General features: G+C 34.8%; 1 protein-coding gene across 29 annotated transcripts in view; it reads right to left on the bottom strand.

The window, feature by feature from the left end:
- Positions 1 to 24,144, bottom strand: part of ZBTB20 (zinc finger and BTB domain containing 20) — a 775,686-nt gene that overhangs the window by 632,261 nt on the left and 119,281 nt on the right. For 27 of the 29 annotated variants that reach the window (XR_008553867.1, XR_008553868.1, XR_008553869.1 and 24 more), the window contains one exon: positions 8,984 to 9,038. The exons of the other annotated variants lie outside the window; for them this stretch is intronic. The gene's annotated coding sequence lies outside the window, so the exon portion shown is untranslated. The remainder of the gene's footprint in view (positions 1 to 8,983; positions 9,039 to 24,144) is intronic. 29 annotated transcript variants of the gene reach the window in all.

Raw genomic sequence — 24,144 nt, 5'->3', positions numbered from 1 at the left:
TGTACTGTATACTCAGTGCTTAAATCTATAAAGCTGCTCCTGGAGAACAAAGCAAGTAAGGCACCTGTTTCAGTTGAGATACCATTAAATGAGTACCGCCTTAACACAACTGCATTTTTCTTTGGGAAGGGAGCTATTATTTTATAATGATTTCCAAATAGATCCATTTGAGAGGCTTATTATTGCCTAAATTTCAGATCCTGGGGTATGTCTATATATATAAAAAGCTGTTTCAAACTAAGTACAACATGACAGTGGTTGGTGTAAAATCAGTACTGAACACTCTTAAGACTTTCTGTATGCATCCTTCAATGTTATCATCTTCACTATTAAGATTTAAAAGCAATTTGACAAGGCACTGGTTTCATCTTTTATGTTGCCCACTGAATATCTTCTGTCTTAAAGTTACATTTAACTTTACTGCAGCATATAGGCCAAAACTTTCATCCCCTAAACTAGAAGTATAACCACAAAAACACATCAGATCTAGAGAAAACTATGTAGTGATACAAAGGATATTTAGATAGGATCTTTTTTGTTTCCTAGTTAGAATCTTTTTCTACTTTTTTTTTTTTTTACTGGATGCTATGGATAAATTCTAAGTAGAATTGATGATTTAGTTTATCTAAGTCTATTGATAGGCTAATCAATTCAATAAACATTTATTGAGTTCCTGATCTGAGTTAGGCACAAAAAATGAAGACTTATTCCCTTCCCTCAAGAAGCTTACCTATTATGAAAGGAGACAGGCATAAGTAAAAACTGACTAGGCCACAATGTGATAGGCTCCTATGAGTGAAAGTGAAGGAAATACACACAAAAAAGATGTGCTGATTCTGTATTAGAAGGTAAATAGGAACTATGCCAGTAACATAACATGAAGTCATAATAAATTGCATGAACAAGAAGAGTAAAAGCACAAAGGAGGGCAGCCATAGTATATTTAGAAGATAGCAATAGTGCAGTATGAGCAGTAAGAACTGAGAACTATGCACTTAGCAGAGGAGATGAAGCAGAAGGGGAAGGGTGGGAGAGAAGTTTGGAAGTTGGGAACTCACTCAAAAAATTGATTGGGACCAAATTAAAAAGAATTTTCAATGTCATTGTGTATTAGATTCTAAGAATTATGAGAATTGGAGAAAGTGAAGAGATAGCTTTACCAAATAAGGATGAGGTTATATAAGTCATGTATATTAAACTGAATTTTCCTAAACCTATTTGACCTGAAATATTTCAAATTTTCTAGATTACTATAATGCATTTACGAATACTTTATATTTATTTCAAATGATTAAAGGGTTCTGTTTGTTTGCTTAATTTGCTAATAAAACCCAAAATGTATCTAAATGATTGAATGATTGGCACCTAGTGGGGAGAGAAGTTGGGTAATTCATATTGTAGGGCATTCTGGGAAATTTGTAAATAATTAACTATACTGGAGAAATTAAAGTTTTTTACACTAAATTTCAAAGTTACTGTGCTTTGAAAAATCTACTAGCCAAAACCACTTGACTAGTTTATCCTGAATTTACTTACGTTTTTAGAAAAATGAGGCAAAATTTCCTTAAAAAACTACAAACTAATGGCTTTAAAATGAATATGATACAATCCAAACTACATAATCAGAAAAAAAAACTTTCTACTGCTTGGATACTTTTTCAATGATATGTCATAAATAGTTAAATATTTGCCTCTGTTTGGAACACCAATTTTCCCTTCAGAACATACTGATTTATTTTGGGAAATCATTTCTTTCTCTTACAGTATAGTTGTGGTGAGATGGTAACTTCAGGTGCATAGGTAAGCATGGGAAAATTAGGTACATAAAAATAACAGAGGGAAAAAGAAATATACATGGTAAAGTGAGGAAATGTTTTGAGAAGTGAAGATTCCGCCAAATTAAATAGTTATCAGTTATTGAACATTTTTCTATGTGCCAGGCATTAAACTCAATAATTTATATAGTTTCTCCAATCCATAGCAATGACCCCAAAATGTGTTATTTTTTCCTTTTTATTTTTTCACTGGCAAGTAGACTGAGAGTCATTCATATGAGACTTATTCAGAGTAGTAGTTTCTTGAACCAACTCACAGTATGTAGTTAAGAGTGAAACACACTATTTGCAATAGCCAAACTATGGAAGGACAGGTAAGTAAAATAAGATATATGATAAACTGGTCATACACAATATAAAACTACTCTATTATAAAGAAAAATGAACTCCAGACATATGTAACACATTAAGGGAACTGCATGGGGATTATGCTAAGTGAAATAAGCCAGAAAGAAAAAGACAAAATGGTTTAATTCTTACAGAATATAAAAAACCAAAACCAAACAAAAAACAAACCTTAGAAATTTGACTGTAAAACTGAGGCTACCAGTGTGTGTTGGGGCGGGGGGAGATGGAGAGGAAAGTGGGAAGGAACTAATGGACTATGGGACTATGGTGGACTACTCTGGGTGCCTTGGTGTAATGTGGTAGCTGAAGAGGTGGGGATCCTACATTTCTGAATCATACACAGCATCGTCAAACAATGTTACTTTAATTTAAAAAGATATTTTAAAAATAACTAAATAAATAAACAAAACTTTTCCAAGCATCTGAGCTCTGGGAGAAATTCATTAAAGTTAATATAGGAAAACAAAACACAAAAAACAACACTGGACCACACATCTAACTCCAAATGTAATTTTATTTCCAGTAGAGGAAGTTTTTAAACTTCTATAGTTTTTTCTCTACAGAAACTGTTACCGTATGCCACCTGAAATTGTAGAGTTAACCAAAGTTATATCATAATACTGAAAGTGAAATGAAGCTATTTCTATTAAAATTAAATGTTTAAAAGAATCTTACAGTGGCACACTCAAAGTAGGGGAATATATTTTGTAGGGAAAAATTTGAGGAGCAATACTATATGAGAAGACTCATTTCCCTTAAAAGTTCTTTATTTTCAATACTATTACCTAAATTATTAACTTTTTGCTATGCAACACATCATGCTAACTTTAGCACAGAAATAAATTTGAACAAAACCAAATAAACCATTTCTGAAATACTTGCAATACAGGGCCTCCCCTGCTGGCGCAGCGGTTGAGCGCTGGACTGGGAAGCTGCCCGCAGCCTCTGCAGCGCCTGTTCGATCCCTGGCTGCCAGCGAGGGTCCCACATGGCACATGGCGCGCAGACCTCTCCTGGCCCGCCTGCTGCTCCCCTCAGCAGTGTTTAGTCAGTCTGCCTGTTCTGTTCGCCGCTCTGGCTCTGGTAAATTCTCTCACCCTCCCACACTTCTGACTGTAGCCAGTGCTTGTATAAATCAATCAATAATTTTTTTTAAAGATTTATTGATTGATTGATTGATTTATACAAGCACTGGGTACAGTCAGAAGCGTGGGAGGGTGAGAGAATTCACCAGAGCCAGAGCGGGGAGCAGAACAGGCAGAAGGACGGAAGTACACTGCTGAGGGGAACAGCGGGCGGCAGGAGGGGTCTGCCCGCCATGCGGGACCCGCCTCCGGTGGCCAGGGAGCAGCCGGGGATAGAACCAGCGCTGCAGAGGCTGCGGGCAGCTTCGCAACCCAGCACTGAACCGCTGCGCCACAATGGGAGGCCCTAAATCAATAAATCTTTAAAAAAAAAAAAGAAAAGAAATAATTGGAATACAAAGGGATGTTTATATGCCATTAAGAAACTTATTCACATGTTTTTAAGTATTCATATCTCCATAATATTTTTAAAAGATTTATTTTATTTATTTATGCATATAAGAGCTGGGTTGTAGGCGAGAGGTGCGGGGAGAGAGGTGAGAGGATTCACCAGAGACAGAGCAGGGAGCAGAATAGATGGACTGACTGAAATAAACTGAAATACAGCTGGCGAGTCAGGAGAGGTCTGCTGCGCCATGTAGGTGAGCTCTCTGGCCAGGGATTGAACTTGTGCTGCACTGGCTGCCGATAGCTTCATAGTGCTGAGACTTAACACCCTGCGCCACCAGGGAGCTCACTCCACAATGCTTTAAATTTAATTTTATGAATTTAGCAACAAAGAACATGGATTACTACAAATGAGGAAAAATATAACAAAATAATCTAAATATTATTAGGTTTTTATCAAATAGCAACAGAAAACTATATACTCTGAAATATATATACACTTTGAATTATATATCTTCATTAAATTCTTTCATTTTAAATACTGAGGCTATGTCAGCAGTGTTCACACATTTGGATGTCTTTCTGCACTTAACCAAACTGACCTTTCTGATATGAACTTTCCATCTTAGTACCCTGAACAACACACATTTGCAAAAACCATTTGGCCAGTTTATATTCTCACCTTCCATGCTGCTTCAAAGCATCTTGAGAATTTTGAAATAACTGTCACATATTGGGCATTTATGGGTACCTACTTACGTATACATGCTCAAGGGAAAGAAAAGGGAAGAAGCACAGATTCAAATAGCAATAAAGAATCTCATACCAGTAAACAAATTTAAAAAGTCGGTCTTATCCTAATGCCAGAACTACGTAAAATAAGTACGATGTTAGTGTTAACTCACAGGTTATTATATAAAACTCTCTATAGGTATATATAAGACCTAATGTGTTTATATAAATATGCATAAATACATCTGATGTTGCACATACAAGGAAGGTAGCTATTTACTATATCTGACTGCACATATATTTATGCACATTTAAATGTCGGCTTTTATTTCTGAAAGTTAAAGGGAAAATATTTAAACTGTTTTCATAACACAAATTCTAACTGAAATAAAGTGTCCTTTAAAAACTGTAATTAATGGCTGCTGTGTCAAACTGTGAACCATAGGGTCAAACCTTATAATTCATAGTTTGAAAGGTCATAGCTCAAATTATAACTTGAAAAAAATGATTATCTATGAGTAATTTGACAAATCCATCTAATATACTCTGAATGCATATAAAATCTTCTGAGAGAAAAAAGAATGTATGTCCAAGTGGACAGCTGATGGAGGAAATGGCCTTTACACTGATCAGGTTGAAGTCCAGCATAATGACTTGGAATGCCTTTGAATGTGCATGCAAGGCAGGAAGGCCAAACACTACACAAATCCAAAGGGAGCATAATGAGGAATCTGATTGGAAGACAAAAATACTTCACACATATGTCCAAAAAGAAGAAGGAAAATTGTTTCCATCACACGATTTTTCATAAGTACTACTATAACTCAAATTCACAAACTCAAACTCTGTCCTATCAATAAACAATCTTTAAAAGAAACAATTTTTTAGTTTAAAAAATCTCAGAGATTCCCATGACTTTTTAATCTAAGATTTGAAAATATGTATGGAGATCACCTGTGTCATATATAGTTAAGTTTTCTGTTTTCTTTATTACCCCTTTCTAAGGCAAATATTGCTTCACCTGCCTTCATTCCAAGGCCTCTTGACCCTTAAAACATAATTGGCAATAATGGCCTGCTTACATTTTGTTAAATCTCAAGGAAATTTACTATTAGAAGAAGGTAGGTCCCTGAAGATAATTCCTTCACTCTGGACTAAATCTCAAGCCCATGCTAGAATTGATCAGTCCAGCAAAGTAAGTCACAAATTATATTACTATGTTTGTGATATTTGTTTAGTATATCTTCCTATTAGTTTGCAGCTCCGTAAGGGTAAGAACTATTTTGCTCATCAGTTATATGTAACATGTAGAAATTTCTCACACAGAGCAGACAGTCAATAAATATTTGCTGGAGGCTAGAAAGAAGGGATAAAGACAAGAAAGGCAGGAGGATTGTGGCTGGCCAGTGTTCTCTAGTACCTCAACTAAAAACTTTTAAAACTAGGTTGCAAGGTAGTTATTAGTATTTCCTTAACCAATGTTGCATCAACTGGGAAAAAGTTAATGATACTTATGTGGAAGTAAATTGATGGAATATTGAGGAATAGCATAAACAAAGGAGAAAAAAGCACAATTTTAATAGGTAATTTAAGAACTGTCAAAGTAGGGCCTCCCCGGTGGCGCAGCGGTTGAGCGCTGGGTTGCGAAACTGCGCGCGGCCTCTGCGGCGCCGGTTCAATCCCCGGCTGCTCCCCGGCCACCAGAGGAGGGTCCCACATGGCGCGCAGACCTCTCCTGCCGCCCGCTGCTCCCCTCAGCAGTGTACTTCGGTCCTTCTGCCTGCTCTGCTCCCCGCTCTGGCTCTGGTGAATTCTCTCACCCTCCCTCCCGCACTTCTGACTGTACCCAGTGCATGTATAAGCAAAACAAGCAAACAAACCAGCAAACAAACAAATAAATAAAGCATGCCTCTATTAAAAAAAAAAAAAAAGAACTGTCAAAGTAGTGCGCCATGTCTTATTTATTGCTATAACAAGAAAAAAGAATGGATGCTTCATATTCAAATAAATGCAGGTATAGAAACATAATAGAAGCTTTGTGTTGCAAGGGAATTTAAACTCCTCTGGGCAGTGATCAGCTAAGAGGGAACAGAGACAGTTAAATGCAATGATTAACTCGCTGACAGATCTATTATTCATGGCAGGTATATAAGAAATCAGGGCAGCAATGTTGGTGGCCTCTCCTCATCAAGAAGCTTTGCCAGTACAGACAGGATGCCTGGAACCAGGCAAGACACAAAGACAATAAAACCTAGAGTCAGCTAAAGGGAAGATTTAACACAATCCACCTATAATTTTAAAAAGTACTAGAAAGCTCCATGGAAGAATATTTTCCCTTTAGATGGACATAAATTATATTTACAGATATTGACCACAAATTGCCTCTATTTGTCACACTATACATAGTAAAATGTCTGATGAAATATATACCTGGAAACTACTAATATGGTACAGAAAATAAAAGGAATTTTAACATTATTTGGCAAAAATTTCTATTGATAGGTATGGCCATCATGATGTTACATGAACAGATGGTCAAAGTGAGTATATCTCACTGCCAGTGTGTTATGTGGCTCTTCTGATTGCTGAATAACCAAACCAAACAAAAGCATAACACAGAAGAGGTCATTGTGCATTACCTCATTTGGCTGGCAGCTTTATCTGTGAAATGTGGGAGGAAAAAACAACAACAAACCACCACAATCCTGCACAGTAACACTTCTGCATAACATTTCATTGAATATTTAAGTATTTATATTCAAAAAAATCACTCTGAGATTTGTGTGGATCGAAATACATGAATTTTTTTTATCTTTCAACTCTAATATCTTCAGTAGTAAAGGGAGAAAAATAAAAGCTATATTTCTTATTATTTAGTTTTTTTATGTAATCACCTATTTTCAGGAGGAAATGCAAGTTACAACACTTTATTGGTATTCAGGTCTTTTAATGTAACTTCAGAAAAAAATATATTTTAAAAAAGCAAATCCCATGTTAAAATCTATTTCTCTTTGAAAGGCTATGTTCTCTCTTTGCATATATTATTTTTACTGAATACTTTTTAAACATAACAGCTGAAATGTTCATTACCAAATGAATTAACAGCCCAGCAGATATCCAATCACCAATTACTACTACATTTTCCACCATGAGATTTCTTGCAACACACAATGCCCCCCTCAGCCCCCTACACACACCCACAAACACAGTTGCTATCTGAATTCTTAGCATGTAGGTAGCTTCACGTGTATAACCAAACACAAATATAGTTTACCTTGATTTTGTGAATATTAAGGGACAAATAATTATTAAAACTATATTTCTAACAGCTAGTAGTAAAACCAACAGCTGAAAATTATACTGCTAAAATGCATCTACATATGTGGCTCTGAAAACTTCGGCACAAGGAGAATTCTAGTTACCTACCTTCAAAAAGAGCTGATGAAGTATGAGATTAAAGAGTATGTATCTAGTACTTCTGTACCTTAAAAATATTGCCGAGTATTAATTTTTCATCAAGTTGTCATTTTCTCTGACATTTGGTTTTATTAATCAAGGCATTTATCATTAATTTGTAGAAAATATTGTAATTAAGCCAAATAAAATAAAATCCTTAAAAGGTTAAAATTAGAAAGCAGGTGAATTAGAACTTTGACATTACCCTGTTGACATACAGGAGCTGTTTGAAAGTACAGGAATCAAGTTTTTGCAGTGATGGTGCCTCAATCTTGGTGCTGGCTTTTTTTTAAATGTTATAAAGATTTGATTTAAAGCTCTCTGACAGTTTTGACATTCAGGTGAAAGTACTGCTGCTGCATTTGGAACAATTTGCATATCCCACTGCTAAACGGAATGTTTGAGGTGTGCACTGGTGTAAAGAAATTAAAAACAAGCTATCACACATGCTTAAGTGTATGTATTCACAAAACTGATGGTTAGATCACACTACCCATCCCCCTCCAGTGTAATCTGTGATTTACTCTTCTATAATAAATTACCCTACCATGTTATTCTCCTGGAAGATCTAACCATGCATGTAAGAAGCAAAGTAATTACAGCCCCCTCTTGTCTAAGAAACTGTCTTCAATCCCTATGAGCTCTTTATACACAATGCAGCAACACAGGTCTATTGTAAACTTCTTGCCTGAAATTCTGGACTATTGACAACGAGAAGCCACTAAATCTCATCCCCAACAAATGTATTTTTATTTCTTACAGTTAGTTGCACAGCTCTACCTGAGGAGGGTTAGGTACTGACTTTTTGGCTATGAACTAAAATAACCATTTAAGAAAAGGGCAAGATATAAAATAAGATTTCAAACTGATTAAAATAAAAAAGGGAGAGGCTACAATATATTCCCATAGAGAAAACCAAAGGGTATAGCAATATCCAGTTAGGTTGAAATATTCTGAGATGACAGGTTTCTTTTCTTTTTGATTTATTATTTTAGATTATTTATTAGGTGGACAAAGAAAATATATTTAATGTGCTGAAAAGCAGTAACTGAATGATCTGATATCATAGCCAAATCCTTAAGTATTATAAAACTTTTCAAGAAGATAAACTCAATTCAAGTAAGTATGATTGGATATTACCGTCAGTCTTCAGAGTCTCACAGGGCAATTCTTATTATCACTTCTTTTTATATGACTGTAAAAAAAATACTCAAAATTAGAAATCTGCCAAGGAAAAATCTGCATTTTCATAATATATTTATGACTAATCATGAGAAATAGGTAGCTGAATTTGTATATGTCAACAAACATTTATTGTGTTGAAAAGAAAAACAAAAGCCAACAGGTTCATATTTGTATGTGCCATACAATTACTCAGTAAAATGTGACATAAATATACAGCCTAAACCACTGTGTGTATGGGGTTTAGATGGAGAACAAGGTATTTATTATATTGTTATTAGAAGCAATATTAACATAAACAAAAGTTTTTACATGTATATATAAAAAAACTAATCCCAATTCATCTCATTGATTTGTTTGCTCTTAATTTTCAGAGATTTTGTAAACTCTCTACCTATGTATTATAGACTGGAAAACACTGGTGAGTTAGGAAGTATACAAAGATAAGACACAGGTCCTACCCTCAAAATAGCTAGGCAAATTACATAAAAAAGAATAATCCAAACAGAATAGAGAGTAAATGTGTAGGAAGAAAAAGGGAGCAGAGTATAACATGTTCAATATAGTTTGATCTACAGTACCTAATGCACTGGCACTAGATTGTGGCTTCATTTTGCCTGTTTGAGCAAGCAACACTAATAGTAGGATCTTACTCAGATTTGCAAGCAGGGATGGCAAGGAAAGGACTGAGTTATTTTTAAAATTCCTTTCCATCCAAGTGCTCTTGATAGTATAGAATCAAAGCTAGGAATGTGAGTGGTAAAATAAGCAGGATGCTGAGGTGCCTTAAAGTAATTTTGGTGAGTATGACTATAAAAATATTAAGTATTAACAACTCTCCTGTTAAAAATTTAGTTTGATATCCTATGTCCTCAGTAATTGATCTAAGTTTGTGATAAAATCTCACTGATGATCCTGATGTCACATTTACTAACAATCTCCAGAAAGTTTCAGTCATTCAAAGTCTCAAAGCAGTTTTACTAGTAGAGATACAAACATAAACATAAGCAGATACTATAAACCAATATATCTAGAGTCAAAGACTCATTAAAATGAAAAAGATCTAGTCATCTATTTTTGGGCATTTGGGTTGTTTCAGGTTTTACCTATTGTAAACAGTGCTGCAATAAACATAGGGGTACAGGTTTCTTTTGAATCAATGTTTTTGTGGACTTTGGGTAGATCCCTAGGAGTGGACTTGCCGGGTCATATCATAGCTCCATTTTTAGTAGACTGAGGAACCTCCAGACAGCTTTCCATAGTGGTTGGACCAGTCTGCACTCGCACTAGCAATGTAGGAGAGTTCCTTTTCACCACACCCTCACCAACATTTGTTGTTGCTAGTTTTTTTGATATGTGCCATTCTTACTGGTGTAAGATGGTATCTCAATGTGGTTTTGATTTGCATTTCATGATTATAAGGGATGTTGCACATTTTTTCATATGCATGTTGACCATTTGCATTTCCAGAAGTGGTATATATACACAATGGAATATTATTCAGCAATCAAAAAAGATAAACTCATGCCATTCCCAGCAACATGGGTGGAGCTAGAAGGAAATATGCTCAGTGAAATAGCCAGAAGGGAAAAGAAAAATATTGGATGGTTTCACTTATAGCAGGAATATAGGGGAACCCAATAAGACATCAGTGTAAAAAAATAATAACAGTATGAAGCACAACAAAGCGAAAACAGACAATTATAAATCAGAGACATGCTGCTGAGGAGGAGGAGCGAGAGGAGCACAGGGGACTGAGGTGATGGTGCACGGGTGCATTGGTGAAGGAAACTCTAAGGGGACTACACCTGTGGGAGTGGGGGAAGCAATTATTGTTTAAAAATGAACAATGATGTAAAAAATAAAAAAAAATTAATTAAAAAATAAACAATTTCCACCAATTAAAAAATGAAAAAGATCTAGAGATATTAATTTACTTTAATTGGTTTTTAATATGCATATAGGCAGGCATTTTGTCTTTTCAATGTCTCAATGACCATTTTCATGAATATTCTGTCTGCCACATACTGGCATGTTTATTAAGTGAAAAAATGAACAGCCTGACCAACCTGCAAAACAGGCACTAAGTTTACATCTGTTTAAAGATAAAGAAATTTTGGCTTAAAGAAGCAAAATTTAGTTTTCCATTCAATGTTCATTCTAGCAGGAGAAACAAACAAATGCATTGTTAGACTTACAATGTCAGTTAATAAAATACTATGAGGATAAAGAAAAGAAGGTAGTCACATTGAGAGTTAGAGGGCTGATATTTTAGAAGATTTGGACTAGAACGCTTCTCAGAGGAGGTTAACAATAAGAAAAAACTTGAGTGAAGCAAGAGAATCAAAAGATACCTAGAGACAATATGGGCTCTTATAAGGAAAAAATGAGATAGGAAATATTACCTTGCATAGAACAATGGCTAGCACACAGCAAAAAGTATGCATTCTCAATAATCAATATTTTGTTATATTGTATTATTTTTATAAATAGTGAATTCCCCCACTGATGATAAACTGTTAAATTTTTATTTCCCTTCAACTCCTTAAATAGTGACTAGCAAGAATTCAATAAACATTTACAGAACTTAAAATAGGAGGACATAATTATCAGTTCATTAATTAGAAAAAGTGAATAGACTACATAAATATGAAAAAGTCACCATATTTCATATGCCTGAATCAATCTAACTGTTACGTCAATGTCACTTAATAAGTAATCTTTTCTAAATTAAAAAGAAATAAAAAAGGGGGAGGGCCTCCCAGGTGGTGCAGCAGGTTGAGCGTCAGGCTGTGAAACTGTCCACGGCCTCTACAGTGTAGGTTCGATTCTGTCCGGCCAGGGAGAAACCCACATGGCGTGGCAGACCTCTCCTGCCTCACCTGCTGCTCCCCACAGCAGTGTCTTTGGTCTGTCTGCCTGTTCTACTCCCCACTTTGTCTCTGGTGAATTCTTTCACCCTCTGGTGCCTCTGACTTGTACCCCAGTTCTTGTATAAATAAATAAAATCTTTAAAAAAATTAAAAAGGGGAAATAAATAAAATAGCTGAGCCAAAAAGGCATAGATTAAATAAAATCATAAAAAAATGACCTTATTAATCTTAGGCCACTATCTTGACCATGTACATGCTTTCTCTGCCTTCAACAAAATATATTTTTCTAGCACAAGGACTTTACTACCAGATTTATTTATATGTTCTTCATATAAGCACAGGGTCCGGTATACAGCAAACACTCAAAAAAATTTTGTTGAACTAAACAGAACTAAAATTATTTTTAGGAGTTCTCATGCTGTAAAGTTATATAATTATTTTTATAATTAAAAAAATAAGTGATTACAACAGAAAAAAATGTCAACTGTTAGGTTTTAGTCCCACAGTAAATGAGTAGCAGCAGGTTACATTTTACCAAAGACTGAACTATAAGTGACAGTCTAATGTGGACAATGAAGACAAATCAGAACAGATTATGGGGACTTCAGTATGAGGTAAATATTACAGAGAGCTTTGCCACAGTGTTGAGATAACTGGCTAAGAACATGAGAAAATACATTTTCTTCCCCACCTCTTAGCAGATATCAAAATATATATAATATCGATATACATGGAATGTAGAAAACAAGACATTTCGGGTCCTGGTTATATAATAATCATACTATTTTAAAAGAAAACAGATAAAACATCAATTTTAGTAACAGGACTGGTACAGGAAGACAATGTATGCCAAGAGAGCAGATGCAGCTGCACCAAATCTATTTTGGAAGTAGGAGAAATATTACTGCAAATATGTAAAAATCAAAATGAAGCAAATGACATCTTAGGACAAAATGAGTAGCAACTGCTAAAAGCTATTCTCTATCAATAATTACAGAAAACAAGTCTTCATTAAATACACATTTAAATATGAAGTTTGGATCTATTTCATCAAAAATGGCAAGAGTAAACCAGTTTATAATATTTAAAGAACATCAGAAAGAAGGGATACATACATGGTCCAAAGAGTAAGATGTGTTCCCTCTAAGACTGAATAGGTTCTAGTTTATCCATAATGGTGCTTCTTAAGGTGGGGATGCTCTGGGTACTTTCAGAATTTTTTAAATACCCAAGAAATCTGATTAAGTTCTATAGTAGATTTCTCCAAGGGTCCATAAAAGTGAACTGGTTACCATACTGAAGTAATTTAAAACCAAACAGGGCAACGACAAATTGCCCATGCACTTGACTCAATTATACTTGCTGTTAGACACTTCAGCTTCCATTACAAACAAAAAGGAAAGTTAAGAAAGATTATGTACTAAATATTGCTTTTAACCCTAAAATCCAATCAATTTATTTTTTCTCACTTGTATTTTTAAAGGTAAACCAAGCCCTTTCCTTCTTTGTATGCAACTTTACTGTTTATTTTTATTTCCCAATAGCAGAATGCCTCAAATAAATTCTTAAAAACCAACATACCAACAAATAAATAAATTAAAACTCGATGACTATAAAAAGTACACAGTATAACCTGCTTAATTATTAACAGGTAAACAGAACACATTTCTGAATTATTTACTTAATCTCCTTCAACTAAAAAAAACCATAAAATTTTTGAGCTTGTACTGTGTACATTTTTTATGGCTTCACAAAATGATTATTTTAAAATATTCCATTAAAAGTAATTAAAAACACCCAAATAAATGTGAATTTATAAGTCCTTAAGAAATACAACACATTTTTAAGATTTAGAGATCAGTAAATTTCCTTCTTTCCAATTTTCCCTTATCCTTGGTCAGATACTTTATTTCACCATAATTTGGGACAGGACAAATAGAACTAGTCCCTACTAAATTAATATAAATGATCTATTGATTGACCGATGATGTGATTGAATTGATGAAAAAGTAAATATTATCTTAGAGGAGGGATCTTAATCTTTTAGGGAATCATAAGACCCTCTGAAAAGGTGATTAAAAAAATAAGAAATTCTAGTAAAACATACCTGTTCAAAAAAATTTGTATAATATGTCCAGAAGGCCAGGAACCCAACTAAAAGCTGCTTGTCCTCTAATTGTCCAGGATTCTAAATACTTAAAGGAAATTACACTGAATATGCAATGACTCAGGTAAATAATGATACTCAATGTAGGTTTTGGAAGATATTATTACTAATAAATTATTTACCTGTGATTTGTTTCCTTTTTTCTAAAAGGGGAGGTATAAAAATAATTCTGCTTAATTTAGTCTTGGTTAAAGGCTAATTATATCTCCTTTTATGATAATTATACTACCAGTGCTTTGAGCTTTAAAACAAAATAGCATAGTTTTCCAATCATTCCGGATTTTAGAAGCAGCAAAAATTTTCCTATAATTTTGTAATTCTAGAGGAGGAAGAGTCAGAAAGAAATTTCACATTACTTCGAAAGATTTACAGAGAATAGCAAACACATAAAAGTTTCCTGCATTCATGTTTCATTCTAAGTGATTTATGTGTATTTACTTATTGAGCCTTCACAAAAACTCTAGGAGGTAGGTAGCTAGATGTCAGATATCACTGCCCCCATTTTATTGATGATTACTACTGAAGCACAGAGGGATTAAGTGATTAGCAAAGGATTACCCCTCTACTGCATGGCAGAACCAAGATTCACATCCAATTTGACTGCAGACACCGCAATTATACATACCACAATACATTTTCAGCATCAGTCCTTCATAAAATGATGGGTTTTCTTGTGACATGTTATATTTAATACAAGCCCACTTTGTGTCAAAGAGGAGAAGAAAGGAAAGAGCAATAATTTCATCTTTAGAATTTGTGTAGAAATTTTCAGTTATATATTTTTTCCATAAATATTTATTGACTTAATCTCTCTCTATAAATGCAATCAGGCAGGTACCAGTAAGATACAGATATAGGCAAAACATAACAAAATGTTCAGAATCCTGAATAAAATAGTTAAAGAACAGATACATAGGAAAGAATGTAGAGTGCACAGCAAACAGGCAGCAGTGAATCATTTGTTCTAGGTTCTTGAAGTCCTCCATAATCTGGTTCTATTTTTGTGTCCTTACTTCCGAATAATGCAAAAATTGCTGCCCTTCAATAGATTAAGATATGATTTTTATGGCCATCCTACCAAAAGCAATATACAGATTCAATGCTATTCCAATAAAAATTTCAATGTCATTCTTCAAAGAAATAGAACAATTATTGATGAAATTCATATGGAATCACCAAAAACCCCAAATAGCCAAAGCTCTCCTGAAAAAAAAAAAAAAGAAGGGAATGGAGGCATCACACTCCCAGACTTCAAACTATACTACAAAGCCATAATCATCAAAACTGCATAGTATTGGAACAAGAACAGACACACAGACCAATGGAATTGAATAGAAAATCCAGAAATAAACACACAGATTTATGGTCAACTAATCTTTGACAAAGGAGCAAAGAATATGCATTGGAGCAAAGAAATTTTGTTCAATAAATGGTGCTGGGAAAACTGGGTTGCTACATGCAAAAGAATGAAGTTTGAGTACTACCTCACACCATACACAAAAACCAACTCAAAATGGATTAAAGAACTAGACATAAGACCTGAAACCATAAAATACATAGAAGGAAATATAGGTGAAACACTATGTGATATGCACATCAAAGACATCTTTACAGACATGTCACCCAAAGCAGTGATAGTGAAGGCAAAGATAAACAGCTGGGACTACATCAAATTAAAGAGCTTCTGCACAGCAAAAGAGACAATAACCAAAACAAAGAGAAGCCCCACCGACTGGGAGAACATTTTTGCACACAACACTAATGATAAAGGACTGATCACAAAAATCTACAAAGAGCTGATGAGACTCAACAACAACAAAGAAAATAATCCTGTCAAAAATTGGGCAGAAGAGCTAAAAAGAAACTTCTCTGAAGAGGAAATGCAAATGGCCAACGGGCATATGAAAAAATGTTCAACATCACTTGTAATCAGGGAAATGCAAATCAAAACTACTGTGAGATACCATCTTACACCAGTGAGAATGGCACATATTAAAAAAACGAGCAACAACAAATGTTGGCGAGGTTGTGGAGAAAAAGGAACTTTCCTGCACTGTTGGTGGGAGTGCAAACTGGTCCAACCACTATGGAGAGCTGTGTGGAGATTTCTGGACCTACTAAACATAGAGCTTCATATGATCCAGCAATTCCACTTCTAGGTATTTACCCAAAGGACACAGAAACATCAATTCCAAAGAGCACCTGTACCCCTATGTTTATAGCTGCACTGTTTACAATAGCTAAGCTTTGGAACAACCCAAATGCCCAAAAATAGATGACTGGATCAAGAAGATGTGGTACATATACACCATGGAATATTACTCAGCATTCAAAAAAGATAAATACATGCAATTTGCAGCAATATGGATGGAGCTGGAAGGGATCATGCTCAGCGAAATAAGCCAGAAAGAAAAAAAAAATACTGGATGGTCACACTCATAGCAGGAATCTAGAAAACTTAAATAAGGGACCAGGAAAATGAATAACTATAAGAAAGTGAAAATCAAAATCAACAAACAACTATGAACCAGAGACACTCTATGGGGGGTGGGGGCGGGGAGGGGAGGGATTGGGGTCAAAATAAGGGGGTTGCAATTGTATGGGAATATAAAAATAAAATTTATAAAAAAAAGATGATTTTTAAACTAATGTATATTGATTCAACAAATATTTGTTGGGGCTGCGTTGTTCATTGTTCATGTGAACCTGAAATCTCCATGGTCTTAAAGTCAAAGAGATAAATGCTAACCTCCAATTTCTCCAAAAGTCTCACTGTATCAATACTTTTCCCATTCTTGACACTTCTTTTATTTCTAACCAGACACCAATGCATGACCTTTTCTTTAATTCAACAAATGCTGATAAGATGCAATCAATTCAATCACTCTTATTTTATTTCAAATACCTATATTTCTATTTAGAAATTATTGATCATTGAGATGCCTAATAAAACATACAGGATGTTAACTTTATGCCCTATTCACGCTAACTTTCACACAAGCACAAATACAAGGTGGACAATAAATTACCACAACACACACAGATATATAAACACACACACACTTTTACTAAAATGCAGGCACATGGGTTTTCTTTCTACTACTTTATAAGGCCAACTGGTTTTAGGCTTTTGAACTGGTTCTTCTAAAGGCTCTTCTCCCAGATCTCTTTCATGGTAACTTAACCTGTTTATCATTCAAGCATCAAATGACACATCATCATTCTTTATACCCATCCCTACCCTTTCTGATGTAAATGACTCTTCATTTAACTATCCAATTTAACTTTATTCATGGATTATCACTCTGCATCCATTTTACTTATTTATAAACTCACTGTCTATCTCCAAATATTAGGAACTCTATCAGTTTAGCTACAAGTGACTCACTACCAAATCACTTTCTTGCAGGCATTATGTAAACGTTCAAATATATTTAGTATAAAAAATGAATACAGGAAAAAAATAAGTTTATATAAAGTCATAAATATAAAACAAACACCTACAATACATAGGTACTATATTTTTAACTTGAATCCCAGACTGAGGTATATTCTGATCCTAACATAAGAACATTTGAGAGAAAAGCTGAAGATAGATTTGATGACATTTATTTTGAAAGAGTTTCTAGACAAAATATAGTGCCACAGAAATGATCATTGTAGCATTATTGACAATAACCAGGATATGGACTGCAACCTAAATGTCCATGAAGGATGAATGGATAAAGAAAATGTGGTATAGGTACAATGGAATATCATTTAGCCATAAAAAGGAAGGAACTTGTGCTATTTGCATATCATAACTGGATATTAAGCTAAGTAAAATAAATCAGACAGAAAATGATAATTACCTTATTGATGCACATATATATAATGGGATCGTGTGGACTCTTAAACAAAAGAATTCATAAATGCAGATAACAGATTGGTGGTTGGTTTCCAGAGGTGGAGATGAGGGATGGGGCTGGGGCAGAAGTGGAAAATTATGTGAAGGTGGCCAAAATTTACAAATTTCCAGTTACAAAAAAAGTCATTCCTTGGGATAAGGACTCATAGTAAATGCAGCTTTTGTATAATATGCATGCTACTTTCTACAAGAATTGTATGAATATATGGAGGGATGATGGAGATTAAAGGGGGACCCAACCCTGTCATGTCACCTTTGTTACTGCAACCTAGTACCATAAACAATTTGGGAATATTCTTCACATTACATTTTGGCCTTTGCAGATTTATCATATTTCCATAAATATTCAATCTATCAGATTATTTGTGTCTTAATTTTAACATTATTTTTGAAAAGTGACAACAAATCCTTGGTTGAAGTTCAAAAAATGCATTCCCTTTATCCATGTTAATTCTGCATTTCTATTTTAAACAACGATTAATTTTGCCAGACATGATTTGTTTGTAATAAACTCATCTTGCTCATTGCTCATGATTCTTTTGTCTTCAAGATGTTTACAGATTTCTCTCACAGTGTTTTATTGAAAATGTTGTCAGGCCATTTCAAGTTACATTTGCATTACATCTCTTATAAAAATTTTTCTTCCTCAAAATCTTTTCCTCTAAATTTCCAATTAGATTAAACCTTCATACATCCAAAGTACCAAAAATTCCCTTACCTGATACTGGTTGATAACTACTACTGTTGATAGTATTTTAAACTAATTTAATATGTATCAAAATTATATGCCAACACCAAAATAACTACATAATTAACTAAAACTTCATTGCTTTGGATTCTAAACAACAGTATATTAATCTATATTGTCATGAGATATATTATTTAATTAGTAGTTTTATCATTTTCTCTTCTCCATTATAGTTGCTATAATAGCGTCTTCCAATTGGCTTTCATTAATTTATCAGTCCCTCTATTTGTGAAAACCAGTAAGTTGTACTCTATTTTTCTGACATCCAATTCTGCTTATCTGTTCTGGCTACATAAATCTCCAAAGTCTATGGTGTCAAAATATTTTTTAGCTTCAACGAGGCTTTTTCAAAAAATGTGAAAGCTATAACATCTAAATGTAAAGTTTACCGTTACATTACAACAGCTTGTCATACTACCATAAATTTTAAATAAAATGAGAAAATATGATTTTAGATATTATAAAAGCTGCTTCAGCTGGATTCAGAATTCAATAAATGAAAACACTTGAGAATCCTAGTAAAAGTAAACCTTGAGATGGTTGAAATATCCATTCTAAATAATGGGAACATTTAGGTAATTGTCTGTATAAAAGAAAGATCAGGCTTTTTGAGGTCATAAAATGCTTGACCTTCCCAGGTAAGATGAATGAGGAAAGCTTACCACTAAATTACACAATAGGGGTAAGATTGTTGAATCTATCTGAAAAATAACATTTTCAAAAGCTCCATAAAGTAACTGATTCATTAAAGAAATAACTGGAAAGATTCTTTTTCTTCCTGATATGAAGGAGAATCACAAAACATTACAGTATTTGTAAAAGAGGATGAAGAATTCATATCTCACCTGTGAGGCTTGAATAGTTTTATTTTCCTATGCTCGTGCTATGTATTGAGCATGCTGAAGAAAAGCAGTTCCAAAAAAACACAAGTTTGCTGATTCTGGGTTCCTGTTAATATCACATGATAGAATAGGAGCTTTCACACACAATCAAATTGACAGTCACTTACTCTGTACTTAGAGAGACCAATTTTTCCCTGTAGACATGAGTATAGCACAAATCATAAAGTGCCCAAAAATGAATTTAAGTGCAAACCTCTCAACTTTACTCAGGTATTCGTATAAAGCACCAGTTTAGGTCCATATATGAAAACAAGTCAAGTCCAAAGAGTTAAAGGGGAGAGCAGTTTAGAATCAGAATAATGTAACCACCTCTGCTACAGTTTTCCTGCTTTACTGAAAAGAATTAAGTTTGTCTTGTTTAGGTACAAAGCTGTTTTATCAATGCAATCTCACCTACTCCCTATCTGCTCCTTATCTCCCCTTGTCTCCTGAACTATCTTTTTTTTTCTTCATAATTCTCTCTACTAAATGCTTTAAACCTCTCTCTCCCCCTTTCTCTCCCTTTAACCATACATACTTATATGTACACACTGTACAATGTTAACTATTTACTTAAATGATATAATTTTTTTAAATCATGTAAGATTATTTATATGACAGAACAGAAATATGTCAACCACAGAAGAATTAGTACAACATGATCCAAATCAAGTACTAGACACATTAATATAATTACAGTGCATCTTTCATTAGGGGATTACCATGCTATAAATAACCTTAACAAAGGTTAACATACAGATCCTAGTGGACTTATTAGAAATAAAGACAGGCTACTATGAAATGTTAATAAATGCAGAAAATATGGGAGATTCCACTAATGTGATTGTATTTCCTATTTGCTTCAAATAAACAAATATAGTTTCATTTTGATTAATAAAAAATGAACCAAGTTAGACAGAAAGGGAAATATCTGTCAGAAAAAAAGCTAGAGTCAAAGGTGGACTGAAGTCTTGCTGGGGCCTTGGGCATTATGCTCACACATACTAAGATATTTGGGACAATATATGGAGCATTAACACAATGTGAGGACAATTAATAAGGATTATAGTCAATGAAAGTGATAAAAGAGACTTTCTTAAAGAATATCTCACCCCTATGACTAGGAGGAAAAAAACTACAGAATATCATAAAGAAGCAGGAAGAAAACCTGCAATCACTATAGGCATTAAATGGAAAAAAGTCATATGAAATAAGTATGAAACCCAGATATGTACCATGGTGCCTGGGGAAATAGCATTAACATTTTCACTGTATTTATATTCTTAAACCCCTTGTTTAAAAATGAACACAAAAACAATCAGAATTTCCATAGACTCTATGGGCACATATCTTGATTCATAAGATAGAAGGGAATGCTAAATCACTTTGGAAGGACCCAAAGAACTCACAGAAATCAACCTCCTTCAACTGAAAATGAGCCCACCATAATATCAGAAAATGATCCTCCCTCCTTCCTTCCTTCCTTCCTCCCTCCTTTCCTCCCTCCTTTATTCCCTCCATCTATCCCTCCTCCTTTCTATCTTTCAACAAACTATATATTAAGTGCATGTTTGAGGCAGATATTTTATTTTTTAATATTAAATTATTTTTGCTGCTGTAACTTTGATTTACAAAACTATATATGATTTTAGGGAATAGGTTTACACATATAGACATGTTACCACATGTTACCACACCATGCTAATCACCAAGACAATAATAATCTTCCACCATAGTACATTAGGATCCCTTTCCTCTTTGCTCTCAAACCCCAAGGGAGGGAAGAGCACAAGTGCTCTTGATGATGGTGCACAAGTGAAGTGGTGGGGGGAATTATACCGGAGGGGCTGAGGGGACTACAGTTGACAGGAGAAAGCAAATACTGTACAAAAATGAACAATGATGTAAAATATATATATATATATATAAATTTAAAAGATTGAAAAAAAGCTTTTAGAAGGACACATACAAATTCCCTTTGACAGATCCTTTAAAAAAATTCAACAATTATTGATCCATAAAAAAATCAATACCGGGGGCCTCCCTAGTGGGGCAGCGGTTGAGCACTGGGCTGCGAAGCTGCCTGCAGCCTCTGCAGCACCAGTTCGATCCCCAGCCACCAGTGAGGGTCCCATATGGCACAACAGACCTCTCCTACCGGCCGCTGCTTCCCTCAGCAGTGTACTTCGTCATTCTGCCTGTTCTGCACCCCGCTCTGGATCTGGTGAATTCTCTCATTCTCCCGTGCTTCTGACTGTACCCAGTGCTTGTATAAAAACAAATAAATCTTTAAAAAAAAAAAAATCAATACCGGGCTTCCCTAGTGGAGGAGGGGTTGAAGTGTCAGCTCTATCAAGCTATCTTCAGCCATTGCAGCACTAGTTTGATCCCCTGCAGGGAGCGAACCTACTTGGGGTGGCAGACCTCTCCTGTTGTCCCCCACCCCCGTGCTGCTCCCCTCAGCAGTGTATTTCAGTGGAGCTGCCTGTTCTGTTCCCCACACTGTCTCTGGTGAATCCTCTCAACCTCCCACACCTCTGGCCTCTACCCCAGCTATTGTATAAATAAAAAATAAATCTTTGTGGAAAAAAAACACATGCAAAAATTCTAGCTAAAATAAGAGCAAACCAAATAAAGTAGCATATGTGCACATGTGTACATATACACATTAGTAAACAATAATTAGAAAGAATTTATCTCAGTAATGTAAGAATGGCTCAACATGATAAAATACTTTAAGTAATACACATCAAACAGAGATAAAATTATAAGAACTATCTTTTTTTTCCCAATATAAACAAAACAAAGACAAACTCTGTGAGCATGGATAAAAGACAAGCAATAGGCTAAGAGAAGATATTTGAAACATGTAAAACTGATAAAGGACTGTATTCAGAATCTGAAACAGTTTACAACAAACCAATAAGAAAGACATGAGCATTAAATTTTTTAAACTGCTGAGAGATTACAAATGATGGCCAATAAGAATATTAAGAGAAGTTTAAGATTATTTACAGAAAATTCAAGCAGCAAATAGATATACTTTTACTATCTTTTTACCACAAATTTAAAATCTATCTAGGGCCTCCTTGGTGGTGCAGGGATTAGAGACAATGCAATCAAGCTATTGCAGCTTCTGCAGCACAAGTTCATTCCCAGCCAGCCAGGAGGAACCCACATGGGCAGCAGACCTCTCCTGTCTTGCCCACTGCTCTCCTCAACAGTGTATTTCAGTAGATCCACCTGTTCTGCTCTCTACTTCACCTGGTGAGTCCTCTCAACCCCCGGATCATCTGGTCTACACCCCAGTTCTTGTATGCATAAATAAATAAATCTTTAAAAAAAATCTGTATTAAGAGTTTGACAAGGTAGGGAGAAAGGAAAACTGAAATATTTTGAGAGCAATTTTTCATTACCTTGTGAAATCATAAATGTATATTCACTAGACTAGCAATTCAAATACAGACACTTTCTCTTTTTTTTTTTTTTTAAAGATTTTATTTATTTATTTATACAAGTACTGTGTACAGTCAGAAGCACGGAAGGGTGAGAGATTTCACCAGAGCCAGAACAGGGAACAGAACAGGCAGACCAACGAAATAAACTGCTGAGGTGAGCAGCAGGCACAGCAGGAGAGGTCTGTCGCACCATGTGGGACCCTCTCCGGTGGTCGATCAAACTGGCTCTGCAGAGGCTGCAGGCAGCTTCTCAGCCCAGCGCTCAACCACTGCACCACCAGGGGAGGCCCACATACTCTCAAATGAACTCAAGGTGTATTGAAAAAGATGCTTAGTAGGGAGGGAACAAAGGAAGGAAGGAAATTTCGTGGAAGGAAAGGAGGATATGTACAAACCAAATGCACATGTGTGATATTTAAAATTTTCTTTTTTTTAATTTAAATTTTATTTTTTATATTCCCCATACAGTTACAACCCCCTTATTTTGACCCCAAGCCCTCCTTTCCCCGCCCCCCATCCCCTATAGAGTGTCTCTGGTTCATAGTTGTTTGTTGATTTTGATATTTTCTTTCTTATAGTTATTCTTTTTCCTGGTTCCTTATTTAAATTTTCTAGATTCCTGCTATGAGTGAGACCATCCGGTATTTTGCTTTTTCTTTCTATTTCTATTTCTTTCTATTTCTATTTCTTTCTTTTTCTTTTTATTTCGCTGAACATGATCCCTTCCAGCTCCATCCATGTTGCTGCAAATTGCATGTGTTTATCTTTTTTGAATGCTGAGTAATAGTTGATGGTGTGTATGTACCACATCTTCTTGATCCAGTCATCTATTTTGGGGCATTTGGGTTGTTTCCAAAGCTTAGCTATTGTAAATAGTGCTGCTATAAACAGAGGGGTGCAGGTGCTCTTTGGAATTGATGTTTCTGTGTCCTTTGGGTAAATACCTAGGAGTGGAATTGCAGGATCATATGGAAGCTCTATATTTAAAATGTTCTTTATTAAACATTATTAGCAGTTTAGAAATCTGAATTATAAACTTATCATCTCTTCCTTCTTTAAATCTACAGACTATATAACGTTTTTAA

This window comes from Talpa occidentalis, unplaced genomic scaffold (assembly GCF_014898055.3).
Source record: "Talpa occidentalis isolate TD23 unplaced genomic scaffold, MPIMG_talOcc4v2.1 talOcc4.4, whole genome shotgun sequence".
Taxonomy (NCBI): Eukaryota; Metazoa; Chordata; class Mammalia; order Eulipotyphla; family Talpidae; genus Talpa; species Talpa occidentalis.
The sequence above is the reverse complement of the archived record's forward strand: the minus strand, read 5'-3'. Positions and strand labels throughout refer to the sequence as shown.